The 22115-nt window shown below is 44.5% G+C and overlaps 1 protein-coding gene across 3 annotated transcripts in view; it reads left to right on the top strand.

The window, feature by feature from the left end:
- The window catches only part of LOC111872693 (noggin-2), a 138211-nt gene that overhangs the window by 100339 nt on the left and 15757 nt on the right, over positions 1-22115 (top strand). The gene's annotated exons all lie outside the window — the stretch shown is intronic.

Genomic DNA, 22115 nt, shown 5'->3' with positions numbered 1-22115 from the left:
TTAGGACGGAGTTTGTATCATTTATCTATATCAGTTATTTGTATTTTTGGACAACCCCTACTGGGCCATGTTCGTGTTGTTATTCTGTTTAGTTTAGTTTCCCGATATACATACATGTAGCTGTAATCGTAGAACTTTTAAAACTATTGAGAAGAGGAATTTGATAAAGTTTGTTCCTATGGGCAACTACGTATGTATTTTTCAATGGCTGTACAGACCCCTTGGGCCCTGGCCTCTGGTTCTTTTTTCACTTTCATGATTTTTGCAGACGGTAGAACTCCTTGGACGAGTGATCAGCTGATCGCGGGGCCTCTACCTAAACACAGGACAACACAAACACAGAATAAACGAACGTATAAAACATCAATGCCTTGTGTGGGATTCGAACCCACGATTCCGGCTTCCGAGCGAGCGAAGACAGTACATGCCTTAGACGGCTCGGCTACGGTGACCAGCATGGGCACACTTTACTGAAAATATTTCCTTTGGAGAGCAGCGTTCCTCGGTGCCTATTTTCCTGTAAAGTTTACTGTCTTAGGCGGCACGGGTATGCGGCTGTCTTTCTATAACTGTTGGAGTTACTGAAGTTGCATATTTTGAATTGTTTGTTTCTTACAACTCCACGTCAAAATTGCATCGGCCTTTATAAAAAGGCAAAGTTGTCCCTGAGCTTAATTAATTAAGCACAACACCATGAAGACGTATAGTGGAGTGGATGTATAGATCCACATTTTCTTGACCTCGGCACTTTGCAGGTGAGCGTTCAGCTTCATGCCCCGACCGCTTTACATCCAGGAAAAGAGCCCCAGTACCCACTAGACAGGTTGGGTGGACCCCAGAACCGGTCTGGACGTCATGGATACGTGAAAATTCTTAACCATACCGGGACTCGAACTCCGACCACTCGGTCGTCCAACCAGTAGCCAGTCGCTATACCGACTGCGCTACCCCGGCCTTTATAGTAGTCTTAAATAAAGGCCTAGTCTACACTAAGTTTAAAATAACTTCTTCTTCGTGACGGGGTATCAAATTTCGAAGCACGTAAAAAGCCCGGGAGATATTATGGGCGTGTCACGAGTTGTCGCAGGGTGTACATGGGCTTAACGCATGCGCACTGTGCTTTTACTTTGTTCCTGTCCCATAGACGTAGACCCACGTGATCTATCTGTGCATGTAACTAGCGAAGTAGTTGCTCTGTCGAGTTGCTACGTAATTGTGATGTCGGGATTGAAGACGTAGAATAATTTGTGTATGATTCCGTTCCCATTTAATAGAAGTGGACTGATGTTCTCAGGACGGAGTGTAGCGTAAAGTTCCGCCCGCCCCCGCCTTTCCATCTCCCGCGACTTCTGTTAGTTTGCCTATGATACACTTCTCGAACCATTCGTCAAACTCTAAAACTCTCGTTATATTTTAACACAATTGGAACAAGCAGAAAGGTATTTCACCGTGCTGTCTTCTGGGCTGTGACGCCTTGTGATCTGGGTAGAACCCACAAAGATGCAGACAACGCGTTGTTCCGAAACGGCGACAAGGATATGCCAGACTACAGGACGTCACATCGCAGCGAACACGTTCATTTTCATGGACACCGAAAAATGGTACTTGAAATAGGCAAGAAAAATAAAAGGCTCTCCCTATAACAGGTCGTGGAGTCCCATAGAGACGTCGAGGCTTCCACATTATCTAGACAATCGGTTCACAAATGGCGGTAAAGGCGCCGGCCACCGTTCACCCCTCCAGGAATATTCCTGGTACTCATTTCTGTCAGAGGCTGAGTCGACTCCTGGGCCATAGTGCGGCTGGAAGGATTAGGTTAGTTGGCCTCTACTTATTACTCAAGCGACTACCTTGAACGCATAAATGTTAAACAGTTCGATAACTATGTAACGATTTGCAGCGAGGATTAAAATTGCCTTACGTTCGTTTTCATTTAAACGCATTTTCTTAACTCCAGGATTATCACAACTCACGATGGATCCTTACTGTTTTCATTACTATTTGTAGTTTGTTTAACGACGCTGTCAGCAATTAAATTAATGATAGGAATAATGAATTGCAAGGGATGGGGAAGGAAACGATCGTGGTTTAATTTAAGTTCATTTAATTCATCAATAACTCTACAGCCCCTTGGCCTCGTCTTCATTTTCGTAATAATTTTTACACAGTCGGTAGAACTCCTTGGACGGGGGATCAGCCCGTCAGAAGGCCGCTACCTAGACACAGAATAAACGTAGACAAACATCCATGTCTCGTGTGGGATTCGAACCCACGCCGCAAGCGTTTGAGCGAGCGAAGAGAGTTAAAGTCTTAGATCACAAAGCCACTGTGATCGGCTAATTTAAGGTCATAACTCTGCGTTTGTCTAGAGGGATTGAGGAAGACCACGAAAAACCTGTTATGATAGCGTGTGGCCCGGTCGGGATTCGAACACGGCACGTCTTGAACACAATTCAGTTCCTCTGGACTTGATATCTTGTAGTGCGGTAGATTTTCACAGAGGTGCGCAGGAACAAAACTGCTTCCATCTTCAGGGTCAAAGTGTTAGCTGAACAAACAACTCGGAAGATTGTTTTTCGGCTTTATTTTCGGCCCTGAAGTTAAGAGGCATTACTCTCCACAGAGACATGAACAAACTTCTACCTGACTACACAGTTACCGCTCTAAGAATATTATCCAATAATTGAACCAGATTCCTCGTGTACGCTGTATTTTTGCCGAAGATCTGGAGTCTGATTGAAGGTTACTTATCTTCTGGGATATAAAGCCTTGTAATTTGTTGAAATTCAATCGACGTTTCTGAAGAACATCGCTTCCATCTTCAAGGGTCGAAGCAGTAGAAAGCAGAGCCTTATACATCGACGCTGAAGATGGAGGCGACAAATTGCTCTGAAACGTCTGCTGATTTGTAATGGCTAACACGGCACTGTATCCTAGAAGACCACCGCTGTTAGAACCTTAAATCATACGTAGCCAACTTAGAATGATAAATCTGAGATTTGAATGGTGAAATAATGCAACGGAATATCTTCCCTTTATATCCCTAAGGAGCAAGACGGATGCGCCGTGCCGTCCGCAACCCGTTGGAACATTCCTTCACATTCCGTGTGGCGCTCTGAAGCGTGAAGGCCTTGCTCCGCTCACCAAGCAAAGAATTCCACATAAAAAGAACAGGCTCGAGGAGCGCCGGGAGAGAACAACCAGCGTCACCATGGGTGTCCAAACTTACCTTTATTAAAGCACCGACTTCAAGCAATAGCTATTCTGTTTCAGGAATGCCTTTTCAGAATTATCGACTTTTTTTAACCAAACAATCCTTTAATCGTTTAGTCGAGAAGTCTAGCTTCCCGTCTACATGTTTAATTCATGATATTGGACCGATTTCGTCCTAATTTGGTGTTAAGTTAGCCACACTATAAGTGTGTATCGGTATAATGAAAATCCTGCTTAGATGAAGCTCAAATTCATCATTCTGTATATAGAACATAGTTTTGTAAGCGTCGCATTTTTCATTATGAAATTTCATGTTACCATATCAGCAGTTTATTAACGGTTAACACACTGCACCTGCGAGCAGTCTGTTTCGGTGTATCGTGTCTACTCTGTGAGTAATTATATTTTGATTCAGATATGTGAAATATAGTATTTTGTATATGTGGTAATGGGGGATGAATTTAATATCGACCTCGGTGCATCATTCGATAACAGGAATACGGGAGGTATTAATGGAACTTTGAATCGGACGCATAATTCTCATAAAATGATTTTGATTTTAAAAATCGGAAAACAGATTTAAATCTCTTTTTAAAATCTGCGGCTTTTTCTTGAAATTGTTCCTTTCCACTTTTCAGATTTTCACGACAGTGGCTGTTCAAATTGTTATCTTGTAGGCGGATATACGAGTAGACGTTTCGGAGGTCGTTTGGGTTACATGAGCAAGTTGCAGGGAACGCCGTGGATGAAGAAGAGATGGAGCCCGGTCCGGGGCAATGAGAACGGTGAAAGTGGCCCCTTGCAGGGCCTCTATTCTGCCCACCGTTCCTGTCTGCTGTAAGCACATCGGCACTTCCTCACAAACTTCGGGTTCTTTTTATGCCGTAAGAAAAAGAAATTGACATTCTCGTCAAAATGTATCACCCGTTTATTTACAAAGACTCTAAATGTTCACAGACGTTTAGTTGTCAAAAGCAATTGCTGATCTGAAGGTGGAGTACAGAATAAATAACAGTAATGAAGATCGCTGTCGCTGGAATGTTTCGCCTTCCCACTGGTTGCATCTGCATTGACGAATACGCCGAGGCTAGGAAGATGCCTTAGAATATCATTACATCGAATCCTGTGACGTTATATTTTCTGTTTGTTTTTATAACTCCTTCATTATCTTTATCTCTTCCACTCCATGGTAGACATACAGTCCTGTTCCAACTTCACGTATTCGTTCCATCGTGAAGAATGCCGTCTTCTGGGATGTGGCGTCGTTTTCGCCTCCATCTTCAAGGTATTAGAAATCCGCGAGCGATGAGCCAGTGTGAGCAGGTGCCTGTAGATCTTCCTTGATCTCGGCGCCCTTTTGGTATATGCTGCAGGATCCGTGTTCGTTCATCGTTCGTTTTATTCGGTTGTCGATTAATTTGTTCTGTTTTGTAGTGACTGCATTTTTAGTATGCCGTCTTTAACTGCTAAGTATCTCATCTCTACTCATTGTATTTTGTTTAACTGCCCAAGATTTACTTTCATACAGCTAAGTATGCCGTTCTACAACTTCGTAGTATATCAAACGTGTTTCTTTCTTTGCTTTTGTCTTTAAGTTTCTTTCTGTAGTGTTGTATATTCTGTCACACTTATTGATTCTGTTACTTAAGTAGTTGCCTAATGTATGTTAAACAACTTCCTAAATAAGAAATGAAATGTTGGCTCCAGTAGTGTATTAGGAGCTATTATTGTAGCTGTAATTGAAAACCTGCCTTTGAACGTTACAGCTTTGTTGTTGCTGATCTTCTATTGCAATGACGGGTTATGCTCCCTGGTCTGTTCTGTTAGGATTAATTCTGAAATATGAATGGGAGTTGCGATCTCTCAGTCGTTGTAGCGATGGGCTATGAGTGGGACGTCCGGTGTTCGATTCCCGGCATGGAAAGGTTATCTATTCTCCGTAGCGTCTAGACCGACTATCCAACCTCTTATCCTGTGGGTACTGTGGCCATTTTCCTGGGGTAAAGTTGCCGGGTCGTGAAGCTAACCACTCACCTCCATCTAATGCTGAGGTAGAGGCCTCGCGACGAGCTGATCACCCGCCCAAGGAGTCCTACCGAATGTGTAACATCTAGAAAACCCGAAGTGAACGGAGAAGTTCATAAAGGTAGGCCTAGGCCTACTGGGGCTGTAGTCCCAAGGGAAAAAAAAGTTGTCCTTGTGCTTAAGTAATTAAGCATTACGCCATGAAGACGTATGACGGGAGTGGATGTATAGATCCACGTTTTCTTGACCTTGGCAATAATTGGAGGTGAGTGGTGAGCTTCGTGTGCCTTATATTAATCCACCGCAACTTCTGATTTATCACCACTGTCATTTGTTTCTGCGTCACCCTAAACCCTACAGCATAAAACAGTGAGACAAAAATAACAGGAACCACTGCAGACCCTCAGGAGGATGTACACTGTGAACCCAGTCGTTATTTTAACGGAATGGTAGTCGGAAATTCCTGAAACTTTGTTGTCTGTGAAATTAATTTCCGTCCTTTTCTATCTTAAAGTATAGAAGGTGCCTTTTACATTCACGACTGCGCCAGATGTGTTACTTCTGAACGCCTGCGGGTCATACTGTCTTGCAAAGCTGCTGTGTCGAAGGAGTTGCCTGAAGAGGAGGCGGTCTTGTCAATTTTCACAATTTAGAAACAATCGCATGGGGAGAAGGGGGCTTACTTTTTTTTTACAAGAATTCGTGCTATACCTCGCACAGAGACACCCGTAACACTTCAGTACGAACATTTTTATACTCGATACAGATACTAGGCTACTGACTGGACGACAGAGGAATGAGGGTTCGATTCCTGCAGGGGCAAAAAATTTTTCTCTTATCTATAGCTTCTACACCGACAGTGGGGCCTACCAAAACTCTTATACAATGGGTATCGCGGAGGGGGGGGGGAGTAAAACGGCAGGGATGCCAAGCTGACCATTCACAATCAACCAGTGCCGAGGTTAATAATGGTGGAACCATACCTCCATTCCCCCATACGCTTTCATAATTTAGACCCCACTTAAGTATAGGGACAACTCCGTCTCTTCCTTCAGCGATGATAAGAGTTGTACAAGGTATGGTGTAAGGCTGCGGCCACACGAGCGCACAAAGTACGTCCGTTGCAACGAACGTACTTCATGACGGACGTTGCTGAGGACACCACACAGTTGCAGAATGCGGTGCGTAGTTTCTGGTCACCAATGGAGCCAGAATAAAGCGTAGCATTCGGCTCTCTTGTTTATTTCTACAACGGTCGTCACGACGTTCGTTACAACGGACGCACTTTGTGCGCTCGTGTGGCCCCAGCCTAAGTTGTAGCGACAATCATTAACGGGGTAATTTATCGTAAAGCAAGTTATATTAATTAATCTGTTTGTAAAGATTTGAGGTTTTCACGGCGGTGACTATGAAAAATGCCGTCTTGTGGGATGTACTGTCGTGTAGATCTTGTGTCAACCGATGTTTCGTAGGAACGTATCGCTTCCATCTTCACGGTAGAAAAATCTGCGAGCTAGGATCCAGCGTGAGCAGCGACCGCAGACTGAGAAGTGGAGTCGGGATAGTAATAGCGTACGGACTGGACATACGGCGTTCGATTCCCGGCATGGATAAGATTTTTCTTTTCTCCATAGCGTCCACACCAGTTACTGGTCCCAACCCAGCCTCGTATCCACTGGGTATCTGGGGCGGTTTCTCCGGGAGTAAAAAGATCAACACATGAAGCTGACCACTAGCCTCTATCTAGTTCATAGGGCAAGAAGGGTGGAGCTATACCTCCACTTCCCCATAATGGCGTGGTGCTTTTTCCTTTTGCCTTACCTTACTGCTCCCTTAAATTCCCAAGTTTTTGTCCAGTAACCGACAAGCAGATTACTGGCGAGGCCCAGGGTCATTCCGTCAGTCTGCGGTAAGAGTTGGTACAGTTTCCCCGCCCACTGAGTCAGAAGACCAGAGCTCTGCCCCTCTGAAAATGTCCACTACTAGTGAGGCAATGAATTCGCGGCTACTCTTCATATCTGTGAGTCGTGTTCTCCATCGGAACCTGAGGACGCCCCAAGCTGAGTTAACTCCGTGATTTTAGCCCGGCACTAAATTAAGTTGGCTAAAGTGGTAAAACTTAGGAGCTGTATTCTGCGGGTGCCCAGTCTGAACGCCGACTAGACTATGTGTATCCTGACTGAGGACTTCCGCGTTTTTCCTCAGTGTCTCCAGTCTAATTCTGGGAATAACATAGAGTTAGGCCAGAGGCGATTCCTTTCATTCTACTTTCCCACTCTGTAGACGCTATGGTCACACCTGCTGAGAGCGTCATGTAATAAACCGTAATGAAACTGCAAAATTTTGGTATCACAGTTCGCCGACAGAGCGCTGCGCACGGTTATATATTGTGACGTGTTGCGCTATGGATGACGCCACTCCCTCCCCACCAGCCGTGACGTGCCGAAGTGAGCCGAGTCCCAGCACGCTGGTTGCTAGGCAAAGCGGGTAAACAGTGGTTGCGAGAAACGACGGAGGCACGTCTAGAAGAAGAAAAGCCGGCCTCAACGGACACGAAACCTGCGGCGGCACAAAAACAAGAGGATCCCATAGTAATACCGGTGCAAAAAATGTACTCGCTTTGATAGTCAATATCTTTGGAACACAATGACATGTAGTTACAATTCTTGCGCGGTAGTGTAGTGTAATGTTTTCTCAATAGATGGCGAAGGTCACATTCACGTGAGTGTCGTGCCGCGTGCGCGCTGCGAGCAGAAGACAGCAGGAACAATGGCTGAAAGGTTGTTCTTCGAGCAACGCAAGACTGTATTGAAGTGGTACTGGAAGTACGAAAACATTAAAGGGGTACAACGACAATGGCAGAATGAGTCTGGAACTCAGCCACCAAGACGCCGAACAACTGCCCGTATTCGGGACAAATTTGAAGCCGACGGTACTGTTCATGATGTGCATGAGCAAAGATCTGGGCGACCACGGATAGTAACAAGTCCAGCTTCCAGTGCTGTGGTGTATCTCGATATGCTTCAGACATCGAGTTTCCCTGCCATTCGAGAGCTGTTTGGAGATGAGAGATTTCACCTACAACAAGATGGTGCTCCACATCACTACCATCGAGATCTCGGGGCGTACTTGGATGACACTCTACCTGGACGATGGATAGGTCGAAGAGGTGCTACTGAGTACCCACCACGGTCTCCAGACCTAACACCTCTCGACTTCTACCTATGGGGAACCTTGAAGGATGAAGTTTATCGACAAAACCCAGCTACACTGAACGCGCTACGAGAAACCATCGAAGCGTCGTGTGCATCCATCACGCCGGACACACTAACAGCCATAGTTCGCTCAGCAGTTCGGCGGCACCGACGCTGTTTAGCCGCTGATGGTGGTCACTTCGAATACATACAATGATTCGCTCTCTCTCCGCGCAAGAATTGTAACTACATGTCATTTTGTTCCAAAGATACTACCAAATAGTGAGTACATTATTTTGGACCCTTCTGTAGTAGTAATACTACCGGTCTGTAGATTTGTGAACCGTAGCCTGTCTTAGATTCTGACAATTCTGTATTTATAACACTAGGAAGCACTGGGTTCTCCGACTGTTCCCACCATCCAGTATTCTAAAGGACATGATGTTTCGGAACCTGGACCTGTAGCCGTCAAGGCAAGGGGTGGAAGATGCCTACTCTATTGGGCCCAGTGATTGAGTAGTCGTCTCCCACCCCCTTATCTAAAGGAGGAAATAGATCCAGTTTCCGAAACGTCATGTCCTTTAAAATACCAGGCGATGGACAAAAAAAAAACTCAGTACACGCAAAGAGCCTGTTTGTTAGTAAGACCTAAAAGTGTGTGACGACGGTACATCAATACAAATATTGTTTCTGGGCATTGTGCATCGTCTTGTATTTATTTCAAAACACAATGTTTCGGAGACTGGATTCTGTCTCCTCCTTCAGGGAAAACTCAATTTTGCCTAACTGATAAAGTCCAGGAGATAGGGACTAGCTCTATCGATTTGACCCAACTGAGTAGCATTTAATAAAACACAGGACGATGGATAATGTTCAGAAACATAATACTTGTACTGAGCCTGATATCCGTCGTTTTCATGAAAAAATGCGTCTTTACTAAAGCTTCATGAAACTGGCGTCTTTTTCGGTATTGGATGTTACGATATTATTTCGTATTAAGTCAGTGGAGCTTCTAATAATAAATTAAAACATGGGAGCTGTGTGTTTACAACTGTAATGTTTGGTGTAACGAGAATTAAAATAGTGCGGAAACAAAGCTGCTTTAATCAAGATGGGACCAAAATAAATGACTACAAACTTTATATTTATATCTTATAGTAGGAACTAATAAAAACTGACCCGTAACTTTTTCCAAGTAATCGAGATGGTACGGTTTTAGAAACCCACTTGAAATTATTTACGCAAATGCGTGCTGTAGCTCACAAACCATAAATTTTGTCGAGCGAATTTAAAAATAAGACTCCAACCACTCACTGGGTACGGGTATAGCAGAACTTCCCGCAACACAACCACAGATCTAAGAGATTAGAATTTCGTGTTTGGTATAACCTTCTGGGTTGTGACACTCTGTGGATACCATCGCTCCTGAACAACATTCAGTTCCTCACAGCACTCACTTCGGCCCTGAATATGGTGGCATCCGAAACGTCGGTATCTACATAAATAGTAAATGGTGTCACAACGCGGAAGAATACATTCTAAACACTCAGGGAAACCTGAAAATTTATTTCATTCATCAGTGGCTCTACAGCCCTTTGTAGGGCCCTGACCTCTTCTTTCAGCTTCGTAAATTTTTTACACAGACGGTAGGACTCCTTGGACAATGATCAGCCCGCCGCAAGGCCGCTACCGACACAGGACAACACAAACACAGAATAAACACACATCCCTTGGAGTGGGATTCAAATTCACGATCCCAGTGTCTGACCGCGCAAAGACATTTCACGCCTTAGTCCGTGCGGCCACCGTGATGGACTACCTGAGAACATAATTTGTATAATTTCACGAAACCAACCGAAAAGGGGCTGGTGTTCGGAGAGGTATACCTTTTATACTCTCACTGTGTAATGTGAGCGCCTAAAGACACGGCCTGTTACAGGAATAGCTTTGTCTTTTTTTTTTTTTTAACTGAAACGTGATGAAACTGAAGCCAGATATGAGCTCTCAGATCGGGGACAAGGAAGAACAGTATACGCTTTGATGTGAGGCCGTCCAGTCTGGTAGGATTTCAACGATTTAAAGGAACATACTGGCTCTATCTTCAGGACAGAAGGGTAAACCAACCAGACAGCGTAGTGAAGTTATACCGGACATGTCGATCTTTCTTACAGTTCAAATGAAAAAAAAAAATTAGAAAAGGTAAGAACGAAACAAGACAGACGGGAAGTTGGGATAGCTCAGTATAGCGACCATGCTGCTTACTGACCAACAAATCGGCATTCCGATCCTCAAGAGGGGCAAGAGCGTTCCATATTCCCCATAATGTCCGGACAGGCTGTGGGGCTCATACAGATTATGTCCGAAAGTTACATGGGACTTCTTTTCCGGGGGTAAATCAGCCGCGACCTGAAGCTGACAACACATCTGTATCTAGTGCCGAGTTTCATGTATCTCCATTCCCTCCTGCCGCTTACTTGTGCAGAGAGTCAATTTCACGGCTCCACACACCGGCATGCGTCAAGACACGATGTCTGCGACATGATGCAAAGAAAGGAGCACAGATGAAATGGATTATGAAAACCGCCGCACACCGGTCTCAGTCATGATGCTGACGTCAGCTTCATGCTACATGTTCCTTTTCTTTGCGTCAAGACTGAGACATCAGTACTCAAGGAATAGCACCAGTGTACGTTATTGACATGACGTCATGTCATCAACTAATTACATTTTTTTTAATTCGCTTAGTGGGGGGTGGAGTCCAGCTGGGTCCACTCGGCACGGCGGCCACTGATTGGTGTATTGTATCTGCTTTGGGTGATTATATGATGATGGAGAATTTGGTGGAATGAAGATTGGCAGGGGAAACTGAAGTACTCGCAGAAAACCCGCCCCAGCGCCACTTTGTTCACCACAAATCCCACATGTCCAGACCCGGACTCGAACTCGGGCCGCCGCCGCTTGAGCTGTGGCGCGGCCATATGTCACCAACTAGAGAAGATGTGATAAGACGCAGACATATGCTACTTCGGTGTGCGGACTCGAGTCTGAATCACGAATGAAGCAAGACTGCGTCTTTTGTCTCATGTCTTGATGCTTGCCTTGACGTGTTCAAGTAACATTACCTCGAACCATATCATTTATTGATTCATTAAATGTCTACCAGGTTTATAGTTTCCTTCCAATGTTTTCCATTTGACGCCATGTTTATGGAAGTAAATGATACAAATATTTCTTAGACCTTTAACGACTCTGGTAGTCACAGCAGTTTACACACTGACCAACGCAGTATAAATAATTTTGTGTTCATGTCATGAATTTAGTTTACTTACTACAGAAACTACGAACTATATATATATATGACAATAACTAGGCGAATTCTTTAATGTGTGTAGTTTTAACTGGTTGTTTTTAAACACGTGGCTCGTTGTTATGCAATGAAAATAGGCACTAGTATATTAAACAGAGTAATATAATGAATTTGAATTAACGAGGAAAGCAACCAGCCTCTATTATGAATTGTCGATGATTTCCAAACAAGCATTTATGTTTAGTTCGTGTACGGTATATAAGAAAAATTTGGGGCACAAGTTCCACATACCAAAAGAAGAAAAAATGTCCATATCAACATATGTCCGGAAACATTTAATTTGTGAGTTACTGCAAGAATACCGCCGTGACCTATTGGTAGAGGAGGGCGCATCGCATGGCCTCCACGCTCACCGGACTTGAATCCTCTAGATTTTTACCTGTGGGGTCACCTAAACGTCCCTGTTTATGCAGCTCCTGTTGACAATAAAGAGGCACTTCATTGCACTGTGGATGCCTGTCAGACTATCCGCAACTGCCCCGACATCTCTGAACGGATGCTGCGGTCCATGATGAGACGTGACGAGGGGTACACTGAATCTCATGGAGGACATTTTGAGCATCGATTATAAATGTACTCTTCAGTTCAAACTCGCAAATTAAATGTTTAGAACACATATTGATATGGGCGTCTTTTCCGGTTTTGTTACGTGGATCTCGTGTCCAAAATTTATTCCCACCTTCCAATTACACCCTGTATAATGACCACACAACGATTTCAATAAATAAATTTCTTTATTAAAATCCGTCACAACACAACAATAAAACAGTTTATGTTTCGGTTTTTTGAAAGCCATCATCAGGCAAATACATTCTTAAATATCAAGTGTTTTATTGTTGCGTTGTGACGGATTTTAATAAAGAAATTTATATATTTGACGCAACGGGATGCACCCATTGGAAAAAAGATTACATTACAATTAAATAAAACAGACAGCACTGTCAGTGTTAATTTACTGTGCTTGTAGTATACCACTGGACATTTCGATCTTGATATCTCATCAGGTGGATTAAATACAGATTTAACATCATTTAAGACAGCGTAGTCGGTATAGCGACTGGCTACGGGCTGGAAGACCGAGAGGTTAAGTTCGAGTCCCGGTGGGGTCAATAATTTTCACTTCTCCATGACGTCCAGACCGGCTCTGGGGTCCACCCAACCTCCTATCCAATGGGTATCGGGGGCCTTTTCCCCGGGGGTAAAGCGGCCGAGGCGTGAGGCTGACCACTCACCTCCAACTAGTGCCGAAGTCAAGAAAACGTGGGTCTATACATCCACTCCCCAAACGCCTTTGACAGGCTCAACTTTATCATTTAAGTGCAAGTTTATTGTATTGGCAACTAATCGCTGCTTACGCGTCCTCTATATGCCGCGATCCCACAACACAGCAGGATGCAAAGAATAAAGATTACTGCAATGTAACTTTCCCCGGGTTTCGGTGAAACACTGACCTGAACCATGGAAACTGGTTAGCCGGTTTATGAATGAATCACATATCGTCTCCTCACACACGCCGGGACAGCGCAGTCAATATAGTGACTGGCTACAGGCTAGACGGCCTAGGAGTCGGAGTGAGAATCCCGGCAGGGGCAAAATGTTTTTTCCTCTCCTCGTCCATACCAGTTCTGAGGCCCGCCAACCTCCTAATGAATGAGTACCGGGAGTAAAGCGGCCGAGGCGTGAAGCTGACCACTCAGTCCCCCCTTATGCATAATGCATAGTTAGGCACAGGAACGTTACTTCTGTTGTTGTAGTAGTGAATTAATTTAAACTTTTAATTAAATTTAACCGTACTTGGTGGAGCTGCCAAAGAGATGAAAACTTGATCCGCTAGAAATCATTGAGTGCCGATAAAAGCCCTGCACTTCCTCAGCCAGACACGAAGCTAGAGTAATGTGTCTGCTTGAGGATGCTTGACTGCGTCTGGTTCCAGTGCCGAGGATTTATAAATAACGACAAGCATTACTCAACGTACTGTTTGGTTCCCCAAGTAATTTTGCTAACTGCTTACCTCTTCAAAAGTAACTGACGTAAGTTGCAGGCTTATAGCCATTATGACGTTCCATGAGTAGTTAATTGTACAGTAGCCTAATTGCAGTTTTATGGGTTAAGTTTCAGACACACATAACCGGATATGGGTCAGGGATGAACAGCATATTAAGGGCCTAATAACATTTTAAGTAATCAGACTTCAGACCGCCTCTGTGGTCCAGTGATGAGAGGTCCAGGTTTAATTCCCGAGGCTACCAGATTTTCTGAGAAGTAGTTTGTCTGAAACGGGGTCCGCTCAGCCTCGAGAGGATAATTGAGGAGCTCCTTGAATGGAAAAGTAGCGGCTCCGGCCTACAAAACGGAAATTAACGGCCGTGTGGATCCGTTGCGCTGACCACACAACACCCTCTATCCTCTTAAAGTTGGCACTAACTTCGCCGACAAGCGGCGGTCGCTCGGTCGGTATAGTTCGCTTGCAGACTAGAACCACGGTGTCTGTTTTATTGAAATCACACTTCTCAAACGAGGATACGCACTCTCTTCTGGGCTGTAACGCCATTTGGTTCGGTAGAAATATACTGACGCGGGCAGCAACTCTGCTTGACGAAGCCTCGTCAGGGTCACAGTTCTTGCTGCTTGCTTGGCTTATTCTTCGGCCCTGAAGATGATCGCAGTACGCGTGGTCGAAGCGTCAGACTACACAGCATTACATCCGAGAACAGACAGAACTCTTCGTGGTTTTAATTTGGTCATCCCTGTACTTCCTCATCCAGAAGCCGGGATGGCTCAGTCGGTATAGCGACTGGCTACAGGCTGGACGACCGAGGGCTCTGGGGCCCACTCAGCCTCCTATCCAATGTGTACTGGGATTCTTTCCATGGGGATAAAGCGGCAGGGGCGTCAAGCTGAACACTCACCTCCATCTAATGCCGTGGTCAAGAAAATGTGTATCTATACTTCCACTCCCCCATACTCCCCATGGCGTAGTGCTTAATTAGTTGAACACCGAGACAACTTTACCGTTACCTTATTCCTGTACTTAAAAGTATACTGTTAATCACATTGCATGAAAGCATGTGGGGGCAGTGGAGATGTAGCTCCACAATTCTTAACATCGGCATTAAATGGAGGCGAGTGGTCAGCTTCACGCCTCAACCGCTTTATTCTCGGGGAAAGAGCTCCGGTACCCCTTAGATAGGCTGGGCGAAGGAAATTTAACTTACGGAAGGAAGCACAGCTGTTTCATCATCAATTTTAGAGACACGTGAAGATGACTAGTGTTGGTCGAAACATGTATTGTGCGTACACCGGCGATGCAGAAGAGATTTTAACGTTTAAAACTTTCAAAGTTGAATATGAGACGGATAATAACTAACAGGAATAAAAATAGGTCTTGCCCCTTGCTGGGAATCGAACCCCTGTCTTCGGACCCATAGCCCCGTTGCTACACCGACTGAAATATCATGGCCCCTCTTTTGTTGTATCACCACAACCCGCTGCTAGTGCGTTGTTGAGTCGCGTTTGGGAGAGGCGACGTTTCTGTCTTGCAGGGCGGTATGAGAACAGGGGCGACTGAACAGAACTTACTGCCGATTGCTAATTCGGTACATCTTCAAGTTGTCAGGCCGAAACCTGTTTCTAAGCTGCGAATCGCGATGTGTTTTTGGCCTTGTAACGGACAAGTGTCGCATCGCATCACAGGAGTGGACACGAGAGAGAGAAAAAAAATAGCAATCCCCGGCGCCTAGGCTGGTCAGTTTACTGACGCCATGAGATTATGTTGCTACCTCGTGTTATCCACGCGAAGGAAAGAAGCATTATAAATACAGCGAATTCCTTTTGTTGCGACACACCGATCCGCCGTACTGCAAGAGCGGAACAAGTGATAATCCCATTGTAATGGAAATCAAGCCTGTGGTAACACAAAATACGACTAACTATATAAATTAATTCGCGTAAGTTGAAGATTACTGCTACCGGATTGTAGTTTACTGTTGTTTCGGATTAATTTACTACCTCCATCTTCAGTATCGAATACTAAGCCACGTAAACAAACGAACAAGATGCCGTTTTCTCATTTTTGTATGATTTACTTACTATTCTAACCCGAAGGTGGACGTAGTACGCTCCTCCGAAATTTTGGTAAACTAACAGACTACATGACGTCACATACTAGGAGGCAGCGTGATTACGTAGAAGTCTTATATAATTATGATATACCGACTCTAAATTTGGATACACAAAATTTTTCATCGACGTACAGTTTTGAGAAAAATTACAGGATCATTCTAAATTATCGTCGGGGTTTCCGCTGCATGTAATTTTCAAACCGAAAAGAACAAAATAATTAGAGGATATGAAAGTGCAACTCCTAGAGTTTTATTTGGCAACGCTGTACTCGCCGCATTCATATCTTTTCATATACACGTCTCAAACAATTACAGCCAGGTTACCTCAGCTGATATAGCGACCAGGTTAAGGGCTAGATGATGAAGGAGTTGCGATTCGATTCCCGCCAGGGAGAAGATATTTTTCTCTATTTCACAGCGTCAAGACCTGCACCCAGGCTCGTATCCAATTTGTGCCGGAGGCTGTTTCCCTGGGAGTAATGTGGACGGGGCATGAAGCTAACCACTAGCCTCCGTCTAGTGCTGAGATCAATAATGGTGGAGGTATACCTCCGCTCCCCCATATATCTTCATGGCGTGGAACTTAATCACATTGACAACATTTACCTTACTATCACAGTCTCTCATCTCTATCTGTACTCCCTTTGGGTTCTGAGGGTGTTGCCTCCGCTCTTACGCACCTGCGTAGTGAGGTGCTTGGACACAGGGACAGTTTTACCGCTCATTTACTCAAGGAACTGAGCACTTCTTGAGAAGCCGCCAATTTTGCAGCTGCTCAAGAACTTCCCAGCATTTTATGGAACTCGAAGATTCCTTACGCGTTCACAAGAGCCCTCCACTGGTCCATATCCTGAGCCAGATCAATCCAATCCATACCATCCCATCCTATCTCTCTAATCTTTATTATTACTACTACTACTACTGTTATTGTTATTATGAACGTCGCAGGGATTGCGTCCAACAGGGGCAGCCGGTTTTCCAGTGGGAGGGAGACGCCTGAACGCTTGCGTACATGTTTGCTTTTCAGCCGTTGAAGACCACTTCTTTTTTACCGACTTTAGTATTCAGGACAGAAGAATATATCTGTTAATGGTTTAAGTTTTTTGGTATAATTATTTCTTTTTTGTTTTAACTTATTTTCCATCTAACGGCGGAAGGGGCGTCCTCACCTGCCGGCGCCTGTGGACTGTCGCCGGTTTACTTACGTAACGTGTTTATGTTTATAGTCAAGGTTGCATAATTTACAGCTTTTAAAGAAAACGTGATTTTCCTTTTGTCCTTATTTTCTGTTCTCTCCCCCCTTCAATCATTGTCACTTTTTCCCTCTCCTTCCGTTCATGCTGTTTATAGATGCATACATAGCTCTACAGATGGATCTGCGGATCGAGAGGCACAGACGGACATAAACATAGTCAAACGCAGCGATGTGGAGGAGATCCCACTAAGTCGTTTGGTCGGTCCGGGGAAAAACGCAAACAATCCTCTCGTCAATTCCACTTTCGCGCCTTCGGACTTGCGGCACGGTCGACAAACCATCAAGTCATGCCTACACATCATATTATCCGTTCATTATCTCTCAAGGAAATCGTGCAATAGCTACCGTGAAGTAAGCTTACCCATTTATGCAGGCCGACCGTAATCCAGAGCCCCTAATCGTGTTACTTCATGTGATTGAAATGGCACATTTGACTTACATATTTAGATGATTGTTCGTGTACGATATCCGCGTCAAAAGTAAGCAGAATATTCCGGCAAACATTTCAAGATTTTTAGTTGAAAGAAAAAACCTATTCATATACTCGTAGGTTTAGACATGCAGGGTCATTACTAAAAACTAAATAATGGTTCAAAAGCCGAGGAGTTACTTAAGGCACATTGGACAAAGACGGCGCTTTTCTGGCCGAGAATTCCTTAAACGTCTCGCACGGAGACCAGAGCTAAAAATGCCAAGTCTCACCCTTCATTCTCGCTTTATTTCCGAAACGAACTTCAATTGGTAAATGTGAACATTCTGCGGAGGTACAAAGAATCTGTCGATAACAGCAGCGTGGAACATTTGCGGCTTCCGCTGTGATTTTTGGGGGTATGGGGTGCAAACAGGCGTGGGAACAGTTCGTGCGTATCTTCCGCTGGACCGGTTGAACGATTTTAGCCACTCTGTAGATACAGAAATGAACAGAAAGATACACAGGCCTTTAGATTAATATAGGTAGGCAGAACTGATGTGTAAGTATATACACGCAGATAGACAGGCCGGTAGATAAAGCGAAAGACAGAGAAGTTAATTACAGACAGATATATAGGTAGATAGGTAAATAGGTAGACGCAGGTAAGTAAATAGATATAGATAGATAAACAGATATATAAATGATAGGTAAACAGATAGAGATAAAGAGACAAACAGAGATAAGTAAACAGATAAACACAGATACATAATTTGATAGATAGTACAAAGGTTAATTAATTCCGTCCAGTATGTTCAGTCACACTAGACGGAATTAACCTCTGTAATATTGTTAGTGTGACAGATAGATAAGATAGGATAGGATGGTAGGTAAATAGATATAAATAAACACAGATACATAAGTACATAGACACACGGATGGATGGGTAGATAGAAAGATGGACGGACGGCGTGACATAAAGGTCGACAGAAGGTCGCTCTTCCTCTTGTGACGTTTAGATATATGCAGCTACACTTATAATGTTTCAGGATGCCACTTTCCGCCGCAAAATGAAACATCTCCGTCTAGTTCTATGGCGATCTTGCTCTCACGGAAGTGAGTACGGCCCTCAGGCGGGAACACGTGAACAAGAGTTGACGCATGCGTAATGACTTGGCATTCAGTCTATCGAGCTTTTGTATCGTTAAAGAAATAGCCAAAATAGTAATTCAAAAACACGTCCTGAGTATTTGTGTCGTTGCCAGGCGGAGCCACTGGTCTGTGTTTACGGCTGCTGGCGCCGCGACCGGGTCATAATATCGCAAGGTTGGCCAGACACACGCACTTCGATACGAGGTTTTTGCCTATTTATATGACCCCCCCCCCCTTCTTATATGATTCTGGGAACTGTAGAGAGAGACATTATATGGACCAGGGATAACAGCATGAATTCCCTGCCTTGTTCCAAACCCTGCAGGTAAATATCTCGTTATAAGGCAGTGGTAAGCATGTGTACCGCGTGTTTCAACACTCAGTAATTCGGCACGTCGTCCACGCAGTCCATTTGTGAATGTTTGCTTTTCTGTATGTGCCCACCTCTGTGGTCTAGTGGTCAGATTTCCTGGCTACAGATCCACAGGTCCGGGTGTGATTCCCGGCGCTACCAGATTTTTTCTGAGAAGTAATGGGTCTGGAACGGGTTCCACTCAGCCTCATGAGGATAACTGATGAGCTGTTTGAAGGAAATAGCAGCTTCGGTCTAGAAAATCGAAATTAACGGCCGTGGGGAACCGTTGCGCTCACCACACGACACCTTATATTCGCTGAAGTTGGCACTAACGTTGCCCACAAGCGGCGGTCGCTCGGCCGGTATAATTCGCTTGCGGACTAACACCACGGAGTTTTTTTTTGCTTTCCTGTATACATATATTTTTTTCCATTCTATATATCGTTAAAAAACATACTCAAGTTGTACAAATGAGACCTATTTGCGCGTCATCGTGTGCATGACATTTGCCTTTCAACTTGCGTTGCCACTACTTATCACAAAATCTGGTAGAGCTGGGAATCAAACCCGGACCTATAGATCTGTAGCCAGGAACTCTAAATCACTAGACCAGAGAGGCGGTCATAGTTACGTATCAGACTTGTATTCTACGTGCGTAGGTTGCCAAAACTTTGCTTACTGTTCCAGGTCTATTTTAAGAAATAGTTGCGTCATAAACTGTGTTCCTACTGGCTACATTATGGTTAACGCTTTTCATGACATGATGTCTCAGCGAATAATTAAGTAGTTTGGACAAAAAAAGACCAGCTGAATTAAAATACTGTGAAAATGATATCCCCGCCTTTCCCCCCCCCCCAGTACATCGCCTTGCAATTAATAAGACACGTGCAAGCAATTTTGTCCAACTAGTCTCGTTGTCCCTTGCTGCTTTTCCATTTTGACCTTGATTGTCAAAGCTGCACGTTATTGTACACGTAGGAGCTTTGTTCCACGGTTGCGCCAAGTGGCGCCTCTACTGCGCCACATTATAAAGAGATGTTGGCGATATGCTTGGCTGATCAACTGCTCACAACCCAACCTCTGACCTACCAAGCCTTCATAACATAATTATTACCACATATAGTCTTGTTAGACTTGGAGTAATATATTACCAAACAATTAAAATACTGGAACTCCCCACAAATATTAATAGAACATTACCCATCGCACATTCATGTGAGGTACCCGGATTTGATTCTTCGTGAGATTGGGAACCCCAACCAGGATATTTTATTTTTTATTACTGAAGAGCCGGGATAGCCCAGTTGGTATAGTGACTGGCTACTGGCTGGACAACCCAGGGACCGGATTTCGAGTCCCGGTAAAGTAAAGAATTTTTACTTCTTCATGTCGTCGAGATTGGCTCTGGGGTCCGCCAAACCTCCTATCCAATGGGCATGGGGGGAGGGGGGCTATTTCACGGGGCTAAAGTAGAAGGGGCGTGAAGCTCATCACACACCTCCATTTTTTTTTTAATTCGCTTAGTGGGGGGTGGATTCCAACTGGGTCCACTCGGCACGGCGGTCAGTGATTGGCCTATTGTAGCCTGCCCCGGGTGATTATGATGATGGAGAATTTGGTGGAATCAAGATTGGCAGGGCAAACCGAAGTACTCGGAAAAAACCCGTCCCAGCGCCACCTTGTCCACCACAAATCCCTCTCTCACCTCCAGTTAATGCCGAGGTCAAGAAAACGTGGATCTATATATCCACTCCTCCATACGCCTTCATGACGTAGTGCTTAATTATTTAAGTACAGGGAAAAATTTACATTACTACTACTACTGCACTCGGTACGTCGGCCAGTGCTGGCCTATTGTACTAGCCCCAGATATGTGATGGTGATTGTGGAGAACACGTTCCCCAGCGCCGCTTTGTCCACCACAGATCCCGCACGACCTGACCCAAGCCGCTGCGGTGGGAAGTCGGCGACTATCCGCCTGAGTTACGGCACGGCCTCCCCACCAGGATACTGCAGCGTCCTGTTTAGGCTTCTGTGGTCTAGTGGTCAGAGTTCCTGGCTACAGATCCAGAGGTCGAGGGTTCGATTCCCGGCGCTACCAGATTTTGTTGAGAAGTAGTGGGTCTGGAACGGGGTCCACTCAGCCTCGTGACGATAACTGAGAAGCTACTTGAAGGAAATAGCGGCTTCGGTCTAGAAATCCGAGATTAACTGCCGTCGGGATCTGTTGCCCTGACCACGCGACACCCTCTATTCGTTAAAGTTGGCACTAACTTCGCCGACAAGCGGCGGTCGCTAGGTTGGTATAGTTCGCTTGCGCACTACAGGCCACGGAGTTTATATTAGTTTAATTCGTGTTTCTATACACATTTCTAGTTCTCGCCTGTTTAAGTTAATCGCTGTGAACAAGCACTCGGATAAAGAAACTGATTATTAATTGATAAATATTACTGCGACTGATACCGTATTAATTAAATAATGTTCCTGGAGAGTAGAGCGCGGCCGGCGCGTAAGGCTGACAACCTTACCGCCATCTTTGAGCCGATTGTCTGGATAAGGTGGGATGGTATGGATTGGATAGATCTGGCTCAGGATAGGGACCAGTGGAGGGCTCTTGTGAACACGGTGATGAACCTTCGGGTTCCATAAAATGCTGGGAAATTCTAGATTAGCTGCAGAATTGGCGGCTACTCAAGAAGGGCCCAGCTCCATGAGTGAGTGAGTAAGTAAGTAAGTAAGTAAGTAAGTAAGTAAGTAAGTAAGTAAGTAAGTAAGTAAGTAAGTAAGTAAGTGTAATTATTTCTTGCTGTCATACAGTTATGAATCTTCCGATCATAAAATACTGATTGTAACCACTGCATATGTATAATGTCACGTGGATTAATGATTAGTAGCCGAGGTTGGGTATTCAATAGTCGTAACTACAAATTATATTAATGTATCTATATCTGCTAAGTGACAAATCTAAACAATAGTTATTCTCTGCAAAGTTTTCACTGTCCGTTTCTTGGCAACGGGTTTTAA

The sequence above is a fragment of the Cryptotermes secundus genome, unplaced genomic scaffold, assembly GCF_002891405.2.
Source record: "Cryptotermes secundus unplaced genomic scaffold, Csec_1.0 scaffold143, whole genome shotgun sequence".
Classification (NCBI taxonomy): Eukaryota; Metazoa; Arthropoda; class Insecta; order Blattodea; family Kalotermitidae; genus Cryptotermes; species Cryptotermes secundus.
Note: the sequence above shows the minus strand (reverse complement) of the source record. Positions and strands in the feature narration are given on the sequence as shown.